General features: G+C 40.7%; 1 protein-coding gene across 2 annotated transcripts in view; it reads left to right on the plus strand.

The window, feature by feature from the left end:
- LOC126092283 (DNA polymerase lambda-like) overlaps window positions 1-27744 on the plus strand; it is a 161664-nt gene that overhangs the window by 63434 nt on the left and 70486 nt on the right. The window lies entirely within an intron of this gene.

Consider the following 27744-nt stretch of genomic DNA (forward strand, 5'->3'; position numbering starts at 1 on the left):
CCTAGTATTGTCATTTCTTGGGGACAACCTAGACAGGTGACAAACTAGGCAAGTAAAGGAAAAACAATTATGCATCACCGACAGTATGAAAATTGCTACACGGACTGTAAGAAGGATTGGCAACAAAGGAATGCAACTAGACAATAAATTAAGAGATAAACAAATTGATTGCATTTACAATACTATATACAATCAATCTACTGATATTTCAATCGAAATGGTGCATTGGTAAAGGCTAAAAATATTGTCTAGTCAGAAAATATGACTCCGCTCCAGGCAATCTCAGTATGCCCTTCTGCAAACGCCATGTGCTCGATCCTTTGATAAACAGTCAAGCATTGCTTTATAGCAACTCTTTGGGCTAAAAGTCCATTATCATTCAGTTTCCTTCTCAAAGTTGTTGGACTTCCAGGAAAACTGAGATGTCTCTCTCATTTGACACAACTGAAAAATGGATTGGCACTATGTTGTCAGACAGACATCAATCTTTTTCTCCACTGGGCATGGACACCTGATGTCCCCCACTTCCACTTTTCCACTTCATGCAGCCTGTTTCAATGTAACCACTACACCATTGCCTAGCCATTCTCTGTGGTTTGCTGCATCCTGCACCATCTTTGAATGGGCACTATCAGCTTGAGTGTGCACAGTGCCATGTCAGTACTATGCCGCGTCTCCGTTCCCTTTAATGCATTACTACCGCATGCAAATTCTTATTTGAGGACTTGTGGACATCGAATTTTTCAGCAGAATGAACCTTTTGTTGTTTTACTATTTATGGTATGGGAAGCATGCAGCAAGGGAGAGTACCCCTCACAGCAGTGAAGATCTTTATGCGCAGCTGCATTCAGCACTGATTACCATGTTCCACAACTCCTTACAGAATTCAGATAACACAACTGTCAGAACAGTTCAGACATCATTTCATACACCGTCAGGAGATGGAGTTAAAGTCAAATTAACATCACATTCAGAATCATATTGAACCAAAAGAGAGTCTTGTTTAAGGTAATCGAGGTTTAAAGCAAGTAAACTGTGATAATACCTAAAGAAATATTTTCATGACCAAAAGGACTTATTACCACACAGATTTCATGGATTAATTAAGATCAAAATGCAAGAATTCATTAAAAAAGTAGAGGATCTGCCAATCGCTCCATTTTGTTAACCTCTCATGTTATTTTGGATCTTGGTCTTAGGCATACTGCAAAAACAAAACAAAAAAATTTCTCATTCATAAGGCACTTCTCACTTTTATTGGCAAAGCATCAGTAGCAATTATATTGTAATCATTGCAAGTAGATGGTAGTAACAGCTGTGTGACCAGAATGGAATGGGTGCTCAGTGAAATATGGTTGTGTTATGCTGTCCACCTGGTCTGAACAATGTTAGTGCTGACACATTTACTGAATCGCAGACTACCTAAGTAAAGATAATACAGGGTATTTGCCACATCTTATGGGCAACAACTTTGATTAAGCTCTACTTACTTCATTCTGCTCTATGAGCAAGTATACACTATATACTGATTTGTGACAAGGAACAGCTGCCCTGCTACGCCACCTCATGTTCTCTCGAGAAAATGCAGAGAAGGGAAATTCCCAGCAATCTATTTTGTCTTGTATATAAGCACATTTTCAGTAGCACCAAGTAGGCACAGAGTTCATTCTTGTGGTAATTACATTAACTCTGTAGATAATTTCTTAATAAATATTACCTGTGCTATGCAACTCAAGTGACAGTCACTACGCATGTTTTATATACTATGGTTAGCTAAGTAATAATCTCACTGCATTCTTGCTTCCACTGCTCTGAAACGTACTTACCATTAGTTATTTGACTATATAGATACTACACTCTGATTCACATGTATTTGACAAGAATTGAGGGCATCACAAAACTATGATTAAGGAAAGGATGCTTTTAAAGTGTTATTACACAGATAGCAACACAAATGTTTGCAAATCACATTGTCAGAAAAAAGGGGGGGGAGGCGGTTATATATAAAATGGCACCTAGAAAATGTTTCGTGTCAGCATTGTCCTACTGTGTTTTCATGTGTTAACTTTGATGAAATACTGTGAACAGTTCATGCGTAATAAGAGACACTGAGATAGAAAGCTGCATTTTTGAGTGCAAGAAGATTATTTTATGAGCATATTACAATGTCTCTTGTGATTTACATTGTAGGAAACCTGCTTCTTTCTACCTTTGCTTCTACTAGAGCAATGAGAGAATGTTCACATTTTTGATGCCTTTCTAGTTGCGACTGGTTTAATTTTCAATGGCTTTTTGTTCCTAAATTTTTTATCATTATATTTGGTTACACGTACAGTAGCCTCTCTTGATTGGAACTTTGTTATTTATAGCTTATAAAGTCTCCCTGTGGATGTTCATGTTCTGCAATTAATGCTTTGTTGTTGTCTGTACCTATCCCACATGTAGGGATAGTGCCAATGGTCGTGATCTCACAAAAAAAAATTTGTAATTCTAGTAATTATAAAAAAGATGTGGTGTCTACCCATAACGTTGATAGTACGAACACCGGAGATGTTCCAGAAATGTGAACCATTTCTGGTGATGAGCTTTATACTTTTCGGTATGCTTAAGACAGAAAAACACAAATAATTGTGACAGTTCTTGATGTGTGATCTGCAGCTTGCAGTCAGAGGATCTGAGTATTATTAATAACTATAATCTAATTCCTAAACCTAGTTAAAATTCAAATAAGACTGAGTGACACATACTTTTGGTATTCTGACCCTCGGCAGTCGTTTCTTTGAGACAGAATCTATAGTCATTTCACAGCTGACTCAAGGCACACATTGGCTGGTATTCTGCCTGCTAATAGTATAATTGAATCTTGGCAACATTGCTGGATATGTTTGGCAACTCTGTGAATGATGAGTCACTTCCTGGATGGCACAGAGTTAACCTGCTAAATTCACTTGATCTATTCATATCACTTTCATTGAATAATGTTAGTGATTGGCACATAAGATGTGAAATAAGAGTATAAATTTATGGTTTTGAGTTAAGGAAAGTTGTTCCAAGTGGGAATTGCAACTAATCTCATCTGATACTGAATGGTGTGTTAGTAGTTGGCAACAAATGCAAGCTGTGATAGCAGGCCCCTGGGAGGAGCTCATAGTGTGCAACATCCTTTTTAGGCCATCACATGCAAAATCTTATGTTCAGACTGACTTTTGCTCTAGTATATATCTTTTGTTAGGACTCATCCATTAATTTCTTTTTAAGAAGTTTACACAAAGGCAGCATCACACACTGCCACTAACAATATTGCATAGAAATTTTCAATGAGCGAACTGATGACATCCAAGCAACAGTGCAGCTATAGTCATCCCTTTGACTTTTGGTGCTTTGAGTTTGAGCATCCAGTAGTCCTGCTTCATACTTCTGGACCTTGCCTATTGAATGCAAATTTTGCATGACATTTAAATGATCACAGTTCACATTTTCGCACTTACAAATCTGTTTTACAGTTCTTTTAACGACGTTCATAAGTTTTGAGAATGCAAAATCCCATATGAACTACAAGATAAATCCTAGAACTACAAATATGAAAACAACAACTGACAAAGCATTCATAGTGCCATGCCACTTTTGGCTGTTCGCACGATGCCTGACTTAGACATCAGGTGGCATATGGCCAGTAGCCAGTGCCCAGCAGCTATTGTAGTACGAGGAAACACTCGAGCGTAAACTGTTCTCATTGTGACACAGCCGTGAGCTGTTTGGCAGAATTGTTTCTGGAAGTTTTTGCTGTTGCCGGTGTATTAGCCAGTGATCCTGATTATCTTTCACATTCTATCAGGCAGAACTTTAAGAGACACCCAAAATTCGATTTAAAAGAATAAGGCATTGATAGGTCTCAAACTCCCGACATCATACGTATGTTACACAGTGCTTACCATTAGATGATGAGCAGGTACAGCACCATAACAGTTTGTGAAGAGTGATAGAACTTCCTCCATACACTTTTGTGTTGTGCGGTGCTGTCATACTGTACATATGGCTGGACTTAGAATTCTGAGAGGTGGCCAGTTATATCGGCCACCATAAGTGAACAACTCAGACTTAGTCTCTGCGGCAGCTGGGTCTTATGTCTAAGACTGTACATAAACAGTACTGGCTGGTAGGGTGAATAGCAGTCTGCAACTGATTGCTGATGCTACTGTAATGTATGGGAAAGTGTCATCATTGATTGACTGTAGGAGGATACTGGATGACTATGTAGGAATTTAAAAATCTAGACATAACATTGCAAAGCAGCATGAAATGGAATGTGCAAGTTATATCAGTTGTAGGGAGGTCAAATAGTTGATTTAGATAAATTGATAGAATTTCATAGGAAAGTGTAGCTCATTTAAAAAAAAAAAAAAAAAAAAAAAAAAACACATCTGCAAACTGTTGTAAGTCTCAAGTAATAGTACAGCCAAGAAGAAGAAGAAGAAGAGTTTATTAATCCACATTCAAGTACACAGGAGCATAGAAATGGTACAGTAAGCGGTAGAACACATGTACACATGTGAGGATGAGTGCCTACCCCGCTCACTATCCTTGGAAAGGGAAGAGCCATGGTAGATGGAGCAGCGAGTGCCGTGCCATGTGTACAAATCTCGTGCAGCCTCTAGTGGCTGACCCGCACAGATGCCAGTGGCGGAGTGTTTGAATGTAGTGTGCTAGTGGCCACAACCGTGGCGTATACCTCTGGGGAAGTGGCACTCCTCTAAAGTGAGTGTCAGGACAAGCGTTCACATACCCACGGCATCTCGCCAGGCACCCCAGGTGATGATGATGGAGCAACAGAAGGAGATTCCGGGCTGAAATTAATGAATAAGGGGTGGAAATCGCACTGAGGTGGACACGCGCAGCAGTCGCCTTCTCGCCCCCTCCACTAAGTACAAGAAGAGAGGATGGGTTACGAATGCACAGGAAGCATTTTGATGTCTCGAACCTCAACATATCAGTATGGACTAAAAGATGCACCTTAATTTGTAAGCAGTTTTTAAAAAGTAACATTTTACCATTTTTAGTGTTAGATTTCAAAGCCAGACTAAAAAAAAATCATAGTTTATAAAACCAAACTGACCTTTGTCCATTTGTTCCATTTCTCTCTCATATACACATACACTTTAAATAGGTTATTGATTGAGACATCAAGAGGTTGCAGTTGTGAAGTAAGTCCTCCCAGAATAACAGCAAGCTCTGTATTTTCCTGTCTCAGCTTCTCTTTCACAGTATTCTTCAAATGACTACTAAACTGATTTAGTATAAGAAGAGAATTCTTCTTCAATAAAATGCTTTTCATTCTGTCCCATACTCTGTTAATCCATAATTTCATACCAGTTTATAACCTGCAGCATATGGATACTTTTTATTTTTTCCATTATGAAACTAGCTACTAACAAAAATGTTGTACTGCTATTGATAATACAAATCAGTCTCAATTCAAGTTCACTGGCACTGTGATGAGGCATCATAGGCTAGACAGTGTTCTGGACTTGCAATGGTGGGGCAGGAGGGAGACAGTATCTGCAAGCTTGTGAATCCCCACAACTTGCGTTCATCACATCGTGCACTGCTGCTGCAAGTTGAATGCAGTGTTGCCAGATAGAGATAGGTTTCCCATGGCATTGAATATATGGTCATTTTTAAGACTGGCAGAAATTTTAAATCAAACACTGGACATTTTTATATTAATTCCGAGTATAAGATGCACCTGAATTTTGGAGAATTTTTCGAAGAAAAAAGTGTCTTATAGTCCATAAAATGTGGAACTGGGCTGACACAGTGTAACTTAATCCTGTGGCATGTTGCCCCACTGCCAAATGTGTGTGGGATTCTCAGCTTTTTGCCACACGCCATGTCTGTGCTACTAATGATGATAATACAGTTTGGTTTCAGGGTTGAATAAGTTGGTCAAACTTGGGTCTCAGTAGATTATGTAGGAAATAGTTTGGAACCTCTTATATTTGTTGTTGAAGCTCCCTATGCAAGGCCACCAAAGGTCTAGGTGAGCAAATTCACATCATGTTTAATAGAGAGTGGGACTATATGATGGGACATAATTGATGACAACAAATTACAACTGCATACTGTTTATTCAATCTGAAGTTATTTGACAAAAGTACATTTACTTACATAATGTACTTCTATGCCCATTTTCAGTAAATAGCTGCATGCTGTCAGCACCAAGAATAGCTATATGTGATTTCGAAGCAGCTTGCCGACAAGCAGATGTACAGTCTGAAATGGACTAAAAATCATTGATCTGTGCTGTTTAATTGATATTGCTCTTGAAACAGTTTAAACTGTACATTATTGTCCTATGAAAACAATAATTATTTGAACATGATAATAACCCAACATACATATATGAGAGAGATTGTCTGTATCCTTCCTTGTGAAGAATAATAATTACAGCTTTGTTCCAATTCTGAGGAATTATCTTTCCTTGCAGACATTTTATAAACCATTTTACACTTCCCTATTGTATTACTTTGCCTGCAGCATTGACTGTTACTATTGAAACACTCTCATCTCCAGGTTTCTTCCCTTTCTTTGTACTTCAAATGGCTTGACACATCTTATCTGCCACTACTTTCAGACTATCATTATTTTCACAATTCTACGTCTATGTCTACATGGTTACTCTGCAATTCATACTTAAGTGCCTGGCAGAGGGTTCATCGAACCATTTTCATACTACTTCTCTACCATTCCACTTTTGAATGGCGCATGGGAAAAAGGAACACCTAAATCTTTCTGTTTGAGCTCTGAATTCTCTTATTTTATTATGATGATCATTTCTCCCTACGTAGTTGGGTGTCAACAAAATATTTTCCCATTCGTAAGAGAAATTTGGTGATTGAAATTTCGTAAATAGATCTTCCCGCAAAGAAAACCGCCTTTGTTTCAATGGCTGCCACCCCAACTCGTGTATCATATCAGTGACACTCTCACCCCTATTGCACAATAACATGAAATGAGTTGTCCTTCTTTGCACTTTTTCGATGTCCTCCGTCGATCCTACCTGATAAGGATCCCATACCACGCAGTAATATTCCAGCAGAGGACAGACAAGTATAATGTAGGCTGTCTCTTTAGTGGGTTTGTCGCATCTTCTAAGTGTTCTGCCAACAAAGCGCAGTCTGTTTCGGTTTCCCCACAATATTATCTATGTCGTCTTTCCATTTTAAGTTACTTGTAACTGTAATTCCTAGGTATTTAGTCGAATTGACAGCCCTTAGATTTGTGCCCATGTGGATGACCTCGCATTTTCTTTGTTTTGTGCTAATTTCCACTTTTCACACCATACAGAAATTCTCTCTAGATCATTTTGTAACTGGAATTTACTGTCTGATGATTTTAATAGACGGTAAATTACAGTGTCATCTGCAAACAATCTAAGGGGGCTGCTCAGATTATCATCTAGATCATTTATATAAGTCAGGAATGGCAGAGGGCCTATGACACTACCGTGTGGAATGCCAGATATCACTTCTGTTCTACTTGATGATTTACTGTCTGTCACTACGAATTGTGACCTCTCTGAGAGGAAATCACAAATCCAGTCGCACACCTGAGACGATACTCCATATGCGTGCAATTTGAGTAAAAGTCGCTTGTGAGGAATGGCATCAAAAAGCCTTCTGGAAATCTAGGAATATGGAATTGATCTAAGATCCCTTGCTGACAGCTCTCATTACTTCATGGGAATAAAGAGATAGCTGTGTTGCACAAGAATGATATTTTCTGAATCCGTGTTGGTTATGTATCAATAAGTATTCTTCAAGGTGATTCATAATGTTAGAGTACAGTATATGCTCCAAAATCCTATTGCAAACTGAGGTCAGTGATATCGGTCTGTAATTCAATGGATTACTCCTATTTCCTTTCTTTAATATTGGTGTGACCTGTGCTACTTTCCAGTCTTTAGAAACAGACCTTTGGTCAAGGGAATGGTTATATATGATTGCTAAGAAAGGCATTTCTGATTCATCTATTGAACAATTAAACATTCAAATAAATCTTGGAATGCTAATAGAATTTTGTATTTGTTGCTGCTACACAAAAATTGGCTAAGTAGTAAATAACATAGACCTTAGTAAGTTAAGTATTCCTAAAACTTTTTATTTAGGAACAATGAATTGGGCAACTTGAGGATCTGAAGATAGGTTAGTGATGTCAAAAGAGAAATTAATACGGATATGAGCCATGGAATATGCGAGAAACTAAAGTCAACTTACCTCCACTGTTTTACAGGATGCCAGAAAACAGTGTGTGAATCGAAACCTTCAATAGAAGGCTGTGACAGACAACTTGACCCATATTCCAAACACATTCCGTGTTCAACATGTAAGAGAAACTCGTTTTTCAAAAGAGTCTTGTAAATTCATAACCACACATTGTCTTGTTGAAACATGATGTGGGAAACTAACTAAAGGAGTGGCTGTACCTGAGGCTCTAAAACCTACATAATGTGAAGTTGCTTTCCTGTCACGTTAGTAGCTCATATCAAGTATCACTCTAAGCCATCACTCTCAGTGTTTCCCTGCTAAACATTGCTGGCTGTTGGATTGACATCATCAACAGTTTCAACCTGCATGTATGTAGAACAGACTGAAGTTCTCCTCTTTAGAAGACGACCTGTTTTGCCACAGACAGAAGTTATGTGCTGGTTGCAGTCTGAAGTACCTCTGGTCTCTGGATAATGGCTTTTGATGATTTGGTGTATGTGCTGCTGATGCAGAATGCAGAAGGTGCAGTGGCAAGGCAACATTGACACACACACACACACACACACACACACACACACACACACACACACACACACCACCACCACCACTTCAGAAGCACACTCTGTACAAGTCTATCAGTATGATAAAATTTGTTTCCCAGAATCCTATCAGCCACTGCGTTAACCAAGTATACTGGCACGTCAACTTTGACTTTGTTTGACAGCTCTTCAGTAACTTGATTCGACATTGGCCTTTCTGTCTATTGCCTCACTTTTATGCCATTTGTGTAAACATTAGTAACAGATTTTGGTATTCTGTTCTACACATACTGTTAATATAGATAGGATTGGACAGTTCTTTGGGTGTCTTAATTTTCACATATGTTTTGATAGTAACTGGCCTTCCCTCATCATCCCACAACCTCGCTGTCACTACCATGTCCAGTCTTCTCCTCTCCTCTGAATGCCTTCTGTCACTTGTGTCAGCCACATGTCCCTTGGCCTACGTCTTGGTCTCTTTCTCTACAGCTTCATCTCGTGTGTCTTCCGGAGAATCCTATTCTCATCCATTCTCTTCACATGACCGTACCACCTTAATCTTTTTGCTGGGAAAACGTCTGTTCGATTGTCAGTGGAATTTTCTCGTATCACAAAATACTGTCAGATTTGAATCACTAATAACTATGAGAGTAATAGTGCATAAACAATGGTTGAGCCGACAATAGATAGATTGTGTCTGTATGTCACACAGTGTTTGTTTTGCCTGTGGTAGCATTGTGCCAGTACAAGTGCATGCATGTAATTGTTATGAACTGGCTTTGTCTAAAGTTGTAAATTGGTGTATTGTGGAAACACATTTTGGGAGGACATTGATGCCGGGATGGTTCCCCTGAAAGGGCACGGCCGACTTCCCTCCCCATCCTTCCCTAATCTGATGAGACTGATGACCACACTGTCTGGTCTCCTTCCCCAAAACAACCAACCAACCAACCAACCAAGGACATTGATGCAGGTGGCATTGTGAAGAGCTCGAAGAGCACTGTTAGGACCCAAAGTAAGACAATAATAATATTCGCCAGAAAATAAGTGAAAATCAGTATTAAATTGAAAATTACAAAATAAAGGAAGACGTTGTCTTGTACAACTCATAAATATGCTCTGAATTATAGAAAGCGCAAGTCAAGGAAAGTTCGCATCGCATCAAAAGCAATCTGAAAAGCCTAAAAAGGCCAGTGCTGAGGAAGAGCAAGAGCTATGGCAGTATAAAAAAGGAAGTGAAAAAAGGGCATGAAGTGATTACATAACTGGCCCATTGCCAGCAATAGTCGAGACATCTGCAGACCATCATGTGCAGATGCTGTTGGAAGGTAATACAGAAGACAATGATAATATAGATGTAGATGGCAGTGTGACGGTGCCCGGCTGGTGTGTACTGCCACCATCAAATATCATCAAGTCAGCCAACACTGACACATCGGGCACTAATGCAACTACATCAATGGAGGCTGCTACTGTGGACTGTGATGTTATTGATCAACCCACAAGAGATCCACACACGGATAATTGTTAATACGAAATACTTGTGATTTTGTTCTGACATTTTCACAAAAAATCTATGTCGCGGCCCCGAACTGTGCACACAAATATTTTTTTTGTCTCCCTAATGCACTATCTGTTGAGATAGTGTCACACAGAAGTGGTCAGAAATGGCAGTGGTGTGGCTGCAAGTGAGCTCACAAATAGCACACACTCTTAATTCAAAAAATGCAGTAACATGCTAAATGAAAAGTGGTACAAAGCACATGTCATTGTCAGCCAGACACAGAATATCCAAAGAGCAGGTCCAGAGCAAGAGAGAGAGGCATTAACGGGATGATTCCACGACACTGAATGGTGCATGATGTCTAGCTTCATGTAGGAGTGGAAAATGACTGTCAGGCCACCATGCTCGAATACTCGGCAGCATTGCCCAGAATCATTCACCTGACCAAGTGCACGTGCTGCATGCGGGGAGGAATGCATGCTGTCAACTTGGACACCTGTATCATCTCCAGTTTGTCGTCCATGTCAAGATCTGCACCATGCAGTACTAAACCTAGCAGTTATATTTATCATCTTTTCCATTTTTATTACACCTATTCAACTTCTCAGAAACCTCATTTCACTTGCCCACACATTACTTTTTCCCTTTCTTTTGTGAGCCAGAGTTCTACAGTGTACAACAGAATTTGTATGTAATATGTTTGGTGTATCACCTTCTTATTTTTGTGCAGTTTTTCTTTGTTCTCTGTCATTCCTCTCACACTGATCAGACAACTGTCAGATTGCCTTGTATGTTCACTTACCTGCTTGTCATTTCTTCCTTTTCTCTGTTTTATAACACAGGTACTTTCAGCTTTTCACTATATCCAGCTGATCGTTATTCAGTGTCATGCTTACTATTACAAGTGTGTCCTTTTTCCTCATTGTGATTAGTCGCTCACACTTCTGTGCATGAAATTTTAAGTCGTACTCTTGTACAGCTTCTTCCCATACATCTAATTATTTCTGTACTTCCTCCTCATTGTTTCCCTACATCTTCAAATCAGTAACAAATAACAACACTGTCATCCTCTCTTCTATCTCTCTTGCCACTTATGTCATCGTACTGTCCATCACCACTATGAAAAGTATTGTAGTGGGGATGGTGCGCTTCGTTGTTTCAGACTGTTTCTCTGCTTCAGCCTCCCGGTTCTCTCTCTTCCCACACTCATGCAACTTACACTTCCTTGGTATAATTATTTTATCCTCCCAAACTTAACTTCTGGATACAGTGTCATATGCTTTCTCTAAATCCAGGAAGAACATTAGTATATGTCTCCTATACTCATAGTGATGTTCCTGCACCTGTCTCACTGCAAATATGAGACCTATTGGGGACCTTCCTGACCTGAAGCCATAATATTCTTCTAAAACTATTATCTTCTGTTACCCAGTTTTTGGAACTGTTGTTTTCTTCCTCAAGGAGAGAGTAGGAAAAATTTGGAGGCAGGTCACTGAGACCCTAGGTTGAGGACCCACCTGTTGTGAGGATGATGCGATGCAAAGATATTAGTCTACCCATTATCCTAATAGCAAGAGCAGGGAAGTGGTTAACCTTCCCATTTTCAATATAAGATGAAAAAGTTTTGATCAGAATTGAAAATCTTGAAGCAGTATGTAGAACATTGCACTTCTCCAATCTGATGGGTTGTAAATTGTTTTCAAAAGTTTTCTAAATACATTCAGAATTTTGGTTAGTTTTAGTGTCCTTAGTGAATTATGACAGCTTGTTGCCTTTGTCCCTTTGTGGACTGTGTGAAGGGTTGCACTGTGCATGATTTGACCTTAAGTAATTGCCCAGTATCTGTACAATCTCAAATGTATCCTTTAATTGGTTTGCTTCCTCACAATAATCATAATCATTTTTTTTAAATTTGTGAATTATCAGTGGTGTTGAACTTGGTCTCTTCTTTAATAAACTGTGCAGGTTTCATTTCATTCCAAACCATTCCACTATTCTATTGTTTATAGTAGAAATTTTCATCATACATTGGATTCTTGCATCTACTAGTGCCAGAGAACTACTGATCATTGTGTTTGTCATATTCAGTTGAAGTTGTATAGTAGCTAATAAGTCTATATTAATTTGAGATCCCATTTCCTCAGTTGTGTCCGAAATAACAACCGTCTAAATGTCTTATGTTTGATAGATTTAGCGTCCTTACTCGACAAACTGTTTTCTCACTACCAAATTCTCACTCTGCTGAGTGATCCTTCTTTAACACTCATATTTTAGTGTTTGTAAAGAAGAATGTTTGTACTCTGTTAGATGGCTAAATAGCATAGATGAAGCATGCCGTAGCCCTAATTTACTGCACCAGTCAATGGCTCGCTACCAATTTATCATCCTGTTAGTTTCAGTGAGTGATTGCCAGCAGAGCAGCTTCTGTTAAAAGGTGTTATAAGCTGTGTTGTAAATGACTGTAGTGCTCCATTAGATCCACTCAAATCCCCCCTACCCATCATCTATGCATGAGATCTCCCTCTCTAGCAGCATCTGTGTGTGAAGCCCCTCACTCTAGTAGCATTTGGTAAGTAGCACTGTGACCACTAATATAGTACATTGTTCCTCTCAGTTACAGTTCGGTACACATTTGACAGGTTCATTGAGCTTGTTAAAGCCTTGTTTCTTATGTTCAGATGTTGCGCAACATCCACAAGATGGGTTTAAAGTGGTGCAGACCTTAGAGATGTACCGTATACTCAACCCTCAAACTACCTACACTCTACAAGGTTGTCCTTTATTAACAGAACTGAGTAGTCCACATAAACGTTTTTGGCTGCCAGTATAGAGTAACAGGGTTTCAGACTAGCTTCTACAATGTGTGTGGCAGAAGGCCTAGTTCAAGAACTCAATTTAAATTATGTTTCAAATTTTTTCTGTCCTAGTGCTATGCCAAATTTTGTTTGTAGACAAATATTAGAAGCCCCTCACTGGACAGTTCTGTTGCAGCTTGGCGAATTATTGCCAGTATTTATGTCTTTTTGGCTGTTCATACTTCAGCTAACTTGTTACAGTCATTTTGTGAACTGGTCTCAACAATCACAAATTTCTTTACATATATAGACCCTAATGTTTAGTTTGTTAGTTGCCAACTTAATTGTATCTGTGAGAAGCTTTTTTGTAGTCTTGAGATCTGAATTGTTTATGCGAGCTGGCTGCACTCTTGCGACAACAGTAAGCAACTGGCTGGCCCACAGCAGGTAGGGGTAGGGGTAGGGGTAGGGTTAGGGGTAGGGGAGGGAAGAATTGGAAAACATTAGTTCAGTACAAAAAACAGTTGCGACAGATCTGTTGTGTGATCGCAAATGTTGGTTCTGCAGAGATGTAGCTCTTCATGGTGGGTAATTAATGCCTTTTGTGGCAAATTTATTTCCTAACACTGTCACACTGATGAGAAATGACAGTGAAATGAAATTTACATTTCTTTTAATTGATGAAATGAAGAACATGACATTTCTTATGACACACGCAACCTTATGATGATGAATGTCTTTTTTGAATGAAGTTTAAATTGCCAACTTGTGACTATTTTATTCATACATTAAATATAAAATCACTAGATGTGAAGAGATGCTATTCATTTTGCTTTTCACTACAGCTGGAAAGTTTGTTAGTGTCTGATGACTGCTGTATTTAGCTAGTGAGGTGATGTTTCAACTGCTTGAACAACGTCTGTTCTCGACCTTTTACTTCACACAGCTACACCTAACACTGCTGCTGTAACATTTTCTCATTAGATTGGTGTAGATATTCAGCCTTGCAACTCTAGTGATTCACCTCAGGGTCCAGTTTGCTGTGCCCTGTTGTTCTTCAACATCAAACTTCTTTCTTCCGTGCAGATTTCTAAAAGTGAAGTGGCTATAAAACAAAACACTGCTTCTCTACTTAAATAAAGTGTAGATTGATTCCAATTAATTCTGTACATTATCACAAACTTCCACAAAAGGTTACGGTATACATTACATGGGAACCAACTAATATTTCTGTCTCAAAGATTTCTTGTTAACATTCTGTGTATAGTATATAACAACAATTGCTTATCTACATCATATTCATCTTCCTTGGTCACAGAGATCCTCCACAGTACCATAGCTCCTTCATTCTGCTTTCTCCACTGAGATTACAAATGCTCTCCAGCAGGTGGACTACACTCCTCTTTATTAATACTTTTCCACAGTATGTGGCCCGATGTTTACAAACTAACTGCGATCATGCACATCTTTACACTGAGCTCTATATTTGACTTATGTGATACATGCCCTTCTATGAATGGGATGTATCTGTACATATACCTTCATTAAGAGAAAAGATATAATCATACACTTAACAATCAATCACCACAAACATACATATTCTGTGATTAGAATTTTCATTGATTTGATTGGTTGATGTTCAATAGCTCCTCTATTGGCTAGTATAGTGAAAAACAGTATGAAATGAAATGATTGTGTTGTGGATTGGCAAGAGAGGCAACCCACTATGAGAGGAAGCCGAAGGGCACGCGTTTTAGCTCATGCAGGCTGGCGTGAGGTCTGGAACAGGACAAGGAAATGAGACTAGCAAAAAAGGACGTAGCTGTGGAATACTTAACTTTAATCCATAAATGGTGAACATCGCTCTTGACGGTACATGTTTTACAGCATCAATAGTAACTGGTAATGGCGCCTTGCTAGGTCGTAGCAAATGACGTAGCTGAAGGCTATGCTAACTATCGTCTCGGCAAATGAGAGCGTATTTTGTCAGTGAACCATCGCTAGCAAACTCGGTTGTACAACTGGGGCGAGTGCTAGGAAGTCTCTCTAGATCTGCCGTGTGGCGGTGCTCGGTCTGCAATCACTGATAGTGGCGACACGCGGGTCCGACGTATACTAACGGACCGCGGCCGATTTAAAGGCTACCACCTAGCAAGTGTGGTGTCTGGCGGTGACACCACAGATTGTATGGCATTGTTTGCCGGGAGGCCCCATTTGGGGGAGTTCGGCCGCCGTATTGCAAGTCCTTTATAGTTGACGCCACTTCAGTGACTTGTGAGTCAATGATGTGATGATGAAAATAATGATGAAGGAGACACAACACCCAGTCCCCTGCCGGGAATTGAACCTGGGCCCCCTGTTTGGTAGATGATAATGCTGCCACTATGCTACGGCAGCGGACAGTGAAATACAGGACCCATAATTACCCATAATTTTTCAGAGCACTTTCAACTCTTTACCATTAATTCCATTAATTTGGTATTCTCGCCTTTGGAGGAAGCAGTTGTTACACAGTTTTAAGATCAAACATCAGATTATGCAGAGACTCGAATGCTCATGATAAATTATAGTATTAGCTAATTTTTACTTTCTCAGTGTATTATCCAGTTTGGAAGAGATGTGCCCTTAAGCAGGGTCCTTGTTCCTTTTCTTCGCGAATATTATCCTTAAACATGTCTTGCTTCTAGAAGGCTATCTTTCCAGGGATTCAATACTCTTTTCCTCTTATTTCATATGCCTGGTCAGTGTGATTTATCTCTCCTATCTTCTGAAGTGGTTGGGTCCTCCCTTCCACGGGTCCACCCGAACCTGGTATGAACTCCCTTCTTTGGGAAGTAGTACCTATAAAGTGGTTGGGGTCCTCCCTTCCTTGGGTTTGCTTGAACCTGGCATAATTTCTCTTCTTTGGGGATTGCTTATGCACACCTCCTGGTTTTAAGTTTCTCACTCTCCTTTCCTACCACTTTATTGAGTACTTCAGTACTCCTCCCCTTTCACTTCACCTCACCTTAAGGCTGCACCCTCCATGAAACTCCAGCTGCCTCCCACTTTTCCACTGTGAGTTCTCCTGTGTATTTTCCTCATTCCAAAACTCCTTTTCCTTCTTAGCATCGGCCTGTCGACACCCTGGCCTATTCCTCCCTCACCTAGCTCAGCAAAAGAATTTTCCTAAATCATGTTTGTGTCTTTAGGTGTGTGTGTGTGTGTGTGTGTGTGTGTGTGTGTGTGTGTGTGTGTGTAGTATGCACAAATCCCACACCTCCCCTATAAAAGCTAAACACAAACCCGCCCCCAACACATCAAATTGCCACAAAAGTTTAAAAATCATCAGTTATATTCTTGATGATCATGACATAACACATCTTGTACTGTGTCATGGGAGTAGTCTATTGTTGTCATAATACATGATATCACTACCACTGATTAATCTCCCTTAGAGACAAAATTCCCATACAAACCAAACCCTTGTTTTTACTATATGCTAGTAAGTAACCTGCCTCTTTGGTCAGTGATTTTACACTAAAATAATAATTAACAGCTGATTAAATAACAGTTGACGGTATTTGTTTACACACTTTCACCATTAAGGACGATCTTTGGTGTTACTGTGTTTCATTCCCTACTTTAATTTAATTTAATGGTATCTTATACTGCTTTCACAAACCAGTATTATATAAACGCTGTTCTTGATCAATCTATGGACCAACCAAGAAAACTGCTTTGGGATGTGGTACATTTAAAACTTTGTAAGGACTGCTGTAGTGAGAGAAAAACTTGTGTGTTTCTTTCTTCAAATTTGATCTATGGTGTATGTCCGTAATTAATACCAAGTCGTTCTCATCAAAGGTAGGTGTTTTAGCTTTATCATTATATTTACGCAGCCATTTATCTGCTGCTCATTGTAAATTTTCTTTTATAACATCGTCCAAGTTGTCCCTGTGTATGTTATTATCATTTGTTTGGCAATTTAAACAATTCCAACAGTGGCTCACCTACGAATGTACCTTGCATTATTTCAATGGAAGATAAACCTCTAGGTAAACATGGAGTTCATTAAATATTACTTGCAATTCTGTTATTTTCTGTGCCCAAGTTGTATGTCTGTCTGAACAGTACGTCCTACATAACCAGCTGATTCTTTCATGATATGTTCACAAGGGTTACTTTTCAGGTGGTATTTCAAGACTGCAATGGGTCTAAGAGTTTCGCATGGTAAAAATTCTTTAAAGGCTTTACTCACAAACTGTGGGCCATTGTCTGTCGACACTCTACATGACTTGCCTATCTCTGAGAAATATTCCTGTAGATGTCTAATTTCCATCCCTGTATTGGCATGTTTAACAGGATAGAGTTTAACATCCTTAGACCAGCACTTAACTAGTACAAATATGTAAGTTGTACCTACCCCGTCTACTCATTGGTAACTGGCCAAAGAAATCAGCAGCCATGAGGTCATATAAAACTTTACGTATTATTGGGTATAACTTATACATTATCATTTGATTGTCGTCTTTCATCTTTTGGCAAGTTTCACCTGAATGTGGTAAAGACAGTACATTTTTACTTAAGTTCTTAAAGTAGTAAAGTTTTACCATATGTTGAACACATTTTTGTAACCCAAAGTGACCATACCCTTGATGAATAAACATAATTAAATCAAATTCTACATATTTTGGTATACAAAGTCTCCATTTGAGTCTAATTTTATTTACTCTCCAAAACAAATCTATTTTTCTAGAGTCTTCCCACTTTTGTGGTAATGACATGCAAAACACTCATGGTAAGTATGTAGGATGTACTTCCCCATCTGGTTTAAACTTTGGAAAATGCTTATAAAAGTTCATTCCATTTCCAAACTGTAATTCCTCTAATACACCTGCTGCATCAAAAGATGTGCCTTTAACTTGACTTTCTGTTAATTCCCTCCTAGTTTGACTCAATTTACCCATAGCCTTTTAAAATGATTGGTGGTGTTAGTGGTTTCCTTCCCGGAAAGCTGCCCATTCCCTAAAGTGCGTGAAGGTCCCTGAAATTTTTGATCTTACAATGCTTGTATTTTTTCCTCCAAACTTGAATGAATGTAGTACATATATACAAAATCACTGTTGTTGTTTCTCTGCTCTAAAATTTCTGTGTGTGTTTGTGCATGTGACATCTGATCTTTGACCAACTTACTTCTGTTTTTGCAAAGTTATGTAATCTATCCACATCTGGATGCAAATCTTTAATATGTTCATGTATCTCTTCTTGAAGTAAGTAACGTTGTTTCAAGAATATGATGTGTATTTCTTTTCCTAACAAACTGAGTCTTTGATCTTGTTTATGTCCTAAATGCACCTCTAATGTTTCAGGAGTGTCTTTAATCTGAGTGTCTAATTCTTGTCACAGTCTGTTTTAGTTTTCCATTACTTGCTCATGAGTATCTTTAATTGATTTCCTAAGTGTGAAAACTTTTCATACAGCTTTTGTAATAATATTTCCATATTAACTTCTCTCATGTTCCATGGCTTCACCAATGTGAACAAACTCACAAATATTAACAAATCACTGCATTATGCCTACAAAAACAGTTTTGAAATGAAATACTGGAGTAGTTCACCATAGTCATACTGCATGCTGCCAATCATCTGGTCATTGATGATTGCATGATGACAATGCAGTGGGTTAGACTGCTTGCTGGCATGAAGGCAGCATACACTAGGGTGTTGCAGTGGTGTAGACTGTGTGCTGGAGTCACGATGGTGTTGACAGCATGCTGGTATCATGATGGTGTACGCTGTGTGTTGGATAAGTTGCCGATGGCTGTGTGATGGCTGGGCAGAGTTAGCTGCATGCCTGCTTTTGGCAGGTCATCTAGGGCTGCATGTTTCATCATTTTTGATGGATGCTCTTAGCCCAGCTGCATACAAGTTCTTGTTCATGTATCCTGTTACCCTTGGCAAAAGCCGGCCGCGGTGGTCTAGCGGTTCTGGCGCTGCAGTCCGGAACTGTGGGACTGCTACGGTCGCAGGTTCGAATCCTGCCTCGGGCATGGGTATGTGTGATGTCCTTAGGTTAGTTAGGTTTAAGTAGTTCTGAGTTCTAGGGGACTTATGACCTAAGATGTTGAGTCCCATAGTGCTCAGAGCCATTTGAACCTTGGCAAAATGTCTTCTCTTTGCTGATTTATTATGGAATTTCTTCCTTTCAATCTGTTTTTTATCTGCCACTTTTTACTTATAACTATGTGGTCGCCATATGGACTGGTTGTTAGTGCCTGATGAATGCTATATTTAGCTAAAGTGGTGATGATTTGACTGCTTGAGCAACATTTGTTTCAGACCTATTACTTCATGCAGCTACACCTAACACCACTGCCTTAACACTCCGTTATTGGATTGGTGTAGATATTAAACCTTACAACTCTAGTGATTTACTTCAGCGTCCAGTTTGCTGTTCCCTGTTCTTCTTCGACATCAAACTTCTTTCTTCCGTGCAGATTTCTAAAAGTGAAGTGGCTATAAAACAAAACAATGCTTCTCTACTTAAATAAAGTGTATATTGATTCCAATTAACTCTGTACATTATCACAAACTTTCACAAAAGGCTACACATTATGTGGGATCCAACTAATATTACTGTCTCAAAGACTTCTCGTTAATATTCTGTGTATAGTATAAACAACAATTGCTTTATGAATCATATTCATCTTCCTTGGTGTCAGAGACCTTCCATGGTACCAGAGCTCCTTCAGTCTGCTTTCTCCACTGAGATTACAAATGCTCTCCAGGTGAACTATACTCCTGTTGAGTAATAATTTCCCATAGTATGTGGCCTGATGTTTACAAATTAATTGTGATCACACATATCTTTACTCTGAGCTCTATATTTGACAAACATGATATATGCCCTTTCATGGCTCACCACACAGCGTCAGTGTCTGGTACCACTTTCTGATCACTGCGTATTCAAAGAATTGAAGTTGAAATTTGTCATTGAGCGTGTGGGGGTAGATTTCATTCTCTTCATTGCAGAAAAAAATGTGGCATGTACAAGTATGTGAGTCCAGGTATTGTAACTAAAAGCTTGTAAAGCCTTGAAAATCTATGTTGAGAAAATTTTATTATACAACTCTGAGAGACTTATTTTATTATGAAACTTGCCATGCAACTGCCCGGTCCGTAAGTTGTATCTGTAACTAAGCTCCTGCCAGGGAACACTGCCTTCGCATAGGCACATTTAGCACATTTAGTACTGGTTGGAAGGGTTTGTGTGCCACAATGATGTTGAGGGCTATGCTGATGCTATCATAGTTACTGGCTGGGTCACCCAAGCCAGAGGGGTCTGACGAAGTGTGTCCCTTTACTCAGGAAAGGAATGGCTGTGATTTTCCCAGGGAGCTTCACCAGCAGTGGTTGGGTACAGGTAAGGTGACTGTGGGTTCCTTGAGATGGGCACTGGCTGACACTGCCATACCTCTTTTACCCCTCCCCTCCCCTCACCCTGCGCCCCCCCCCCCCCCCCCCCCCCCCCGATCCCTCAAACTCTGGGCAAACTTCAAGGACTATTATTAGGACTGGCAGTAGAATGTCGTGTGTTTCAGAGAATTGGGGCCTTGGCTTCACCACCTGAACCTCTATAAAACCCTCAACCTAGAGGTGTGCTACATGTTGATTAGGTGAATGGCTGTTGAGATAAAACAGTCTCTAGTGAGCAACCTCTAGGGCACATGCCATCCCCTCAGTTGTGTAAGACTTGCTCAGACACATGGGTCTGTGTCAGCGTTGACATTTGTTTCCATAGTGGGTTGTGGGATCCCTACAGAGTGACCTAAATTCACATCTACTCCAAATGGGACCATCAGGCAGTATCTCCACTCATCCAACAAAGAGAACAGATGCCACACAATCATATAATTGATTCGCCTCAATGGGCAACAAATCCACGTTCTTCAGTGCAGATGCACATTTACGGTACTTCTGACCTCCTGCAGGAACCTCGAAGTAGACAGCATGGAGAACAAGGACATGGACTGTGAGTAGGTGGTGCTAGGCGGGAATCTGAGTTAGCCGAGAGGTGCACCGAGATAGTCCGCACAGTTGCGATAAACGCTGTGTCTGGGTGGTGCAGTTGTTAACCCAACTGCCTAGCAAGCAGGAAACCCCAGATTCAATTCCTGGTCCAGCACACATTTTCACTCATTGCCATTGATTCCCCATCTGTGATCTCAAGGGCACTAGAGCAGATGCGATGGATACCACGGCACATGGGTATTGCCAGGAACGAAAGGGCAGATGTAGCAGCCGAGGAGGCATATTGTGATCCTTGGTTATTTCAGTGTGCCATCCCCCTGCATGCTATTTCCTCACTGTTGAGGTATAGTTGGGAAGATGAGTGGCTGGAAGTGACAGACAATAATCGGTGTTTTGTGAAGCTCATTATGTGGCTGTGGCATACCTCTTTCCAGCCATGAAGATGGGATGAGGTCCTCTTTACTCATCTTTACATAGGTCACAGCCCTATGTCACATGGCTTCTCAGTCCAGCAAGAGGCTCCTTGTGCTGGTGCCTGTGATGTATAGCTCACTGCACCACATTTTATTAAGCTGTGTTTTATTTCCCAAACAAGGGGCAGCAGTAGATTTTCTGAATGATCTGCCTTGTATTTTAAATAATGTTCAAACAAGTGTGGTGAGAGTTTTAAGATTTTGTGATTTGCCCAACTTGTTTCCTAAAATTTTAGGGAGATGTTCTTATGTGTTAACAGGGTGAGGTGCCTACTCATGTTTTTTGTCAGTATTTAGTCAGTCACCTTTCCCAGTGCCTTTTGCTTAGATCTTCTATGGTTTTACTTCTGTTTTAATCCCCTTTCATTCTTCTCCATTGTCTTAAGGTGTGTGAGATAGAGTGATTGTGTGGGTCAACATGAATGAGGTGGTGGTGAATGAGTGTCATTTTATAGATTTCCTTCTCACTGTGTGACAACAATTTCATTCAGTCTGTCCACATTTGTTTCTTTTAATACGTGTAAGAGCCCTGATAACATTGACATTGAGTGCCTGTAATTGCCGTGCACACACACACACACACACACACACACACACACACACACACACAGATGTGATATCCATATGGAGAACAGGAAAGCCAGACACTGTCTAATGTTTCACCTGACCTCACACATAAATCACCACCACCGACGATGAAGGGCAAGGACAGTCATCGCTAAACAGTGACTCCCACAGTGACTTCCCTGTTGCAGTGAAACTTAAACGGACACCAATCAGACTTGAAAGAATTGGAGCATCTGGCCCAGGAGAGACAGTTCTGCATCAACTTACAAGAAACTCATTCTTAAGTCACCAACACACCTGCATTAAGGGGCTATGACCAGTACAGGGAGGATGACATTATTGGAGACAGGGTTAAGGGTGGAGAGGCTGTTTTTGTCGATGATGGATGCCACTTCTCTCTAGTCCTTTTTACCATGACTATACAGGCAGTTACAGTGGAAGTTCTTGTACCAGTTAAAATCACAGTTTTGATGGGCAGTACCCTATGGCCTGGAAGGAGACAATATCAATTCCAGTATGGAAACCAGGAAACAATTGTACCCATCTTAACAGTTACTGGAGTGCAGCCCATACCAGTTGTACAGGTAAGAATCTAGAGCACACCATCAACTGCCACCTCATACGGCTGCTCAAATTTAGGGATCACCTGTGCCATTCCCAGTGTGCTTTCAGCCAAGACCATTGTGCCCTCGACAACTTAATTGTGCTGGAGATGGTGATACAGGCTTCCTTTGTCCACTGAAGTCATTTTTTGTTGGTGTGTTTTTAACCTTGAAAAAGTGTATGATGCCACTCAAAGGTACAACATCCTATGCCAACTTCATGAATGGGGACTGTGGATGTCTGGCACTTCTTATCCAGTCCTTCCTTAGTAAACCACCACTTTAGATTCAACAGCACCTCGTTCTGGCTCAGCAGGCACTGAAAATCTCGGCATTGCCTCATCCATTGCCATTTAGTGCCACTGGCCACCCCAGCTTTGAGCTGCTGTTCAGATACTGGCTCCATGCAGGCGAGCCATTCAGGATACGTGCAACTGTCTGTCTCAAAGAACTTAATGTGTCAGACCTCCAAATACGCAACCAGAGGTAGAGCAAATTGCCAGTTTGGCATCTCGAGAGGCCCAAAGTCCTTCTAAGCTTGGCACAGTACAAGAAAACTACTACTCCAGATTAAATTTTTACAACTCTATTTCCTTCAGTTTTAAATATGTACCATAGGTTTATCATTGTTTTTATGGATGGGTCCCAGCAAGAAAATGCGCATGGTTGTTTAGCTGTTAGGGTTTTCAAAGTGCACCTTCTGGAACGATTTAAAAATTATGAAAGGGAGTTATTTGGTATTGTGATGGCACTGGAGTGTATTCACAGGCATAACAGGACAAAGTTTCTTGTCTGTCCTGGCTCACTCAATGTACTATAAGCAGTCCACCAAATGTATCTGGTAAACCAGTTGATTCAGTTCATCTATGACTTCTTACTGTGGCCCAACACCATGGCAAGGTGTTGGTCTTGTGCTGGGTACCTGGAAACATTGTGATACAGGAAAATGACATACTGTCAAAGCAGCCAAAGAAGTATTTTGGGATGATGATGTATATCGATGTGCCATCCACTTGCATGCTGTCATCTCATTGTCTGATAGGCAAATCGTTAGTCAGTGGGAAACTGAATAGTTGGAAGTGGCAGAAAACAAACTGTGGTCACTCAAACCCACGATACTGGCATGATGGGCGTCATGCCAATCTCAACGATGGGAGGAAGTGTTGCTCACCAGACTGTGCATAGGACATAGCTCTTCAACACATGATTTTCTCCACTGGCAGGAGGATACACCACTCTGTGAAGTTTGTGGTGTGCTACTTTTGGTTAAGCATATTTTGGCTACATTTACCTTATTTGCTGACATCAGGGCAGTCCTTGGTTTGGCTGGAGATCTGCCCACCTTCCTTGTCAACACTGACACCGGTGTTACCTGGGTTTTGAAATTTTGTGTCGGGCCTCATTCCAAAGTGCTGGGAAGGGCAGGCAGACTTTAAAGCAATATAAACTACTGCACATGTGGAGACAGCCTTTGTCCACCCCTCTCCCTCAGCCCCCTCCGAGAATGGCATGCTGACTTTTTGTCATGGCACTGGTGACCATGACTATGTTGTTGAGCACCCTGTATCAAAGATCATCATCATCGTCAACATGTGGGTAAATATCCTGCACTGACATGTAAATTGCGTTGGTGTGTCCACCCTTCACTTTGAAGTTCCTAACCTGGCCATCATGCCATGTTACATTGATTTAAAATGAGCTACTCTCTACATTAAGTATATATTCTTGCATCTAATGCTATGGTGAACATGACACATGTTTATTCCTCTGAAGGCAGTGCACAGTTTGCACTACCCCTGCTCTATGTAATGACATCTGACTGCCCTCTTTTGCCGTGAGTGCTCACCACCCAGGCAGTGATGGGGCACAAGTACTCACGCTCGCCTAGCCACCTCCTGGGCAGGTCTGATTTGGATCACTATGTAGCGTGTCGGCCAGCCCTTTGGTGTCTTTCCATGAACATTTGTAGCCGCCTTTGCCACTAGACCACCTTCTGCATAGACCTTATGCCAAAACCATCTTCATCAATTTTTTCTAACTTCCCAGCTTCTCCCCTATTCCCCATGAGTTGACACAGGCCAGAAGTACTTTCTAAGACATGTCGTAATTTCTAATAATGGCGTTAGAAACTTCTTTCATATTGGACTGAATGAAAGAAACAAGAATACAAAAATACAGTTTACAGTGTGTAGCATCCAATAAGTGTCTCAGCTCTGCTTTACAAGTCAAGACATTTGCTTCAGAGAATATGGGCTACAGTAAAGTACAGCAAATGTCCCAGGTAACACGTCGTGATGCTCAGGGAATGTACAAGTTGGTTGATCCAACAACATCTGTACTCCATTACAGTGTCTGCTCCTACATTAATGCCAGCTGAATTACCATATTGCCTGCTGCATAACATATCAATTCAAAGTTACAAAATCTAATAAAATTCTTAAGACTTTTTACAGACTCCATGCCCCAGCACAGCGCACTCCTCGTCTGTGACAGACTGGAGAACTCCCAGAGGTTAGCACACAAGGTCGTTCACAGCCTCCATACACTGCCACATGATCATAAGTTAACTCTATGGAATGCAGAGACGCAGCTTCACAGCAGGAACTACCATTGCTGTCTCCTTGTAACTCTTGACCCTCCTACTTTGCATTTGTTCAGTGCGTAAAGGCTGTTCCAAACCGAACTCAGCATGTACTCTTGAACTCAGGTAAAATTATAAAATGATGTGGCCGAATAGTCCATCTGGTGCAATTCATTGACAGTCCACAACACTGACCAGTAGACGAGTGCATAGTGTGAGTTTGCAATCGCAAGAAGATTGACTTCAGCCAACTACAGTGTCACTGCATGTTGTTCTTTGATTGTTAAAAGTAAACTGTGTTATTTCAGCTGTATTCAGGTGCTATCTTGCAAAATTTGAGATGGATACTTGGGTGTTTTGTAGTTATGATGCTGTAATTGAAAAGACAATTGAAGATTATTGAAACTACAATCAGATCTTCTTTCAGGGAAATGAATATTATATTTTGACAACACAGGGAAGATGATGAGTAGCAGACAGGCACAACAAGAGACTGTGAGCTGTGCACGGCTTGTGTTCATGCCATTTATTGTTTGTCATCTTCTATTATGGTTCTGCCACCTCATTTTCTTAATCCATTTACTGGCGTCACTAACTTCCTGCCTTACTTGCCCGTGAGTGGCAGCAGCAGCACATATCAATAAGTGCACTGTCGTACCATCTCTGGATGGACTGATAGTATTTCCGGTTCGTTGTGTGTCTGCCAGTCAGTTGGAGACAGACCAGCAGTGCAGTCGCCATGCAACAGCAGTGAAGTCGGGGATGGAGCGCCAGCGAGGTGTCGACAGCCAGTGCTCACCGACCGCTGGCAACACACATGAACTGTCCAAAGGAGAGAGGTTGGAGCGGAGCGACCGTTGGTTGGTCATTCGGTTGGTCATCTCATCTGCCGACGTATATTTGGTCCTTTCACCGTTTCTGGGCCCATGAGTTAGTCGGTTTGCAACAGCGAGGAAATCTCCGTGGCACGTAGTTTGGCTGAGGCCACGAGCAGTGTCCACGTGCGGCCGGAGTGTGTGGTGCTGTTTCCATTGCTACAAGGTCTGTGGCTCACCGATCCTGGACACAGAAGTTGAGTTTTGACTTAATCTACCAGCAAGTCACGACCGCTCACATTGTGTCATTTGGATTTCATTGTCAGCTGTTGGGACACTCCTGCGAGCAACAAAGTGTTTTCAAGTTGACAAATTTTAGCCACCCTCTGGTGGAGGTTAACTGTTCATGGTTATTTTGAAATGAAGTTCACCAGCGGAATCTTGTGCCTTGTGGCTGTTAACATTCCGGTTACCTGCCCTGGCCGTTGATGTAAATTCATGCAGTGTATTTTCCTCATCGTGTTGTCGCTGTCCAGCATGGTGTGTAGTTTGACAGCTCAATGTATAGTTGGTTGTGGGCGCCAATAGCTTCTACATTGTTCCATTGAACTCCCTCTTGTTGGTGGGTCCATTGACTGTCTCTCAGTTGGGTTGTAGTTGGATCGAGAATGGTTGGGCCGACTGCCTGTCTCAACTAAGCGAGCATTAGTGTTTGAATTCTCCAGGCCGACCCTCAGAAACTCCTGAGCACCATTGAGTGTACTGCCTTTTCTTGTTTGTTCTTGTTGTTTGTATTTGTATGGCTTCTAGCCAATTTTTAAATTAAGGTTGTTTTGCCTTAAGGCGTAAGATTGTTTGGGTCTGCAGCCTAATTTAAAGAACTGTTTTAAGATAAGGCCTTCTGCCTTTAGATTTCTGATTTTGGTTTGAGTCTTAAGTTATTAGCTTTAAGCCAATTTTAAATTAAAGTGGTCTTGCCCTTAAGGCATGAGATTGTATGGTACATTTAGCTGGTAATTAAGTTCCAAAAATTAATGCTGTGTTTTTTGTGGCTGTTGTTATGTTTGGTCAAATAAGTAAAGTTGTATGTTTGAGTGTAACTGACAGCCACTTATTTTGGCCTCTTTCCACAATTTAAACTATCTGTCCTGCTCTGAGGGTTTAGCAGTGCGTCTCAGACTACTATGCATACGAGAACGTCTCTGCTACTTCTAAAGTAGAAAACACACAAACACAACTCATAGACACACATGACCCCTGTCTCTGGCCACTGAGGCCAGACTACAAACAACTGCACCTGATGGGAGAACCAGTCTAGGTAATGAGGATATGGAGGAGGCTGGGACAGATAGATGGGGTGGGGATAGAGGTGGGTGCGGTGCTTCTTGTAGGAGCATGAAGGTGTAATATAATGTGGTCAAAATGTTTTGTGATTAATTATGGGATGTGTATCATTGCTTAACACAAGAAAAACAATATGCCACGTCTTATTACAGATATTCTCCACCAAATGAATAATACATATCTTGTGCAATATGGACTGGTGCTTCTTGATGCTGCCATAGGTTTATCTTGATGTTACTGCATCACCA

This window comes from Schistocerca cancellata, chromosome 7, assembly GCF_023864275.1.
Source record: "Schistocerca cancellata isolate TAMUIC-IGC-003103 chromosome 7, iqSchCanc2.1, whole genome shotgun sequence".
In the NCBI taxonomy this organism is placed as follows: Eukaryota; Metazoa; Arthropoda; class Insecta; order Orthoptera; family Acrididae; genus Schistocerca; species Schistocerca cancellata.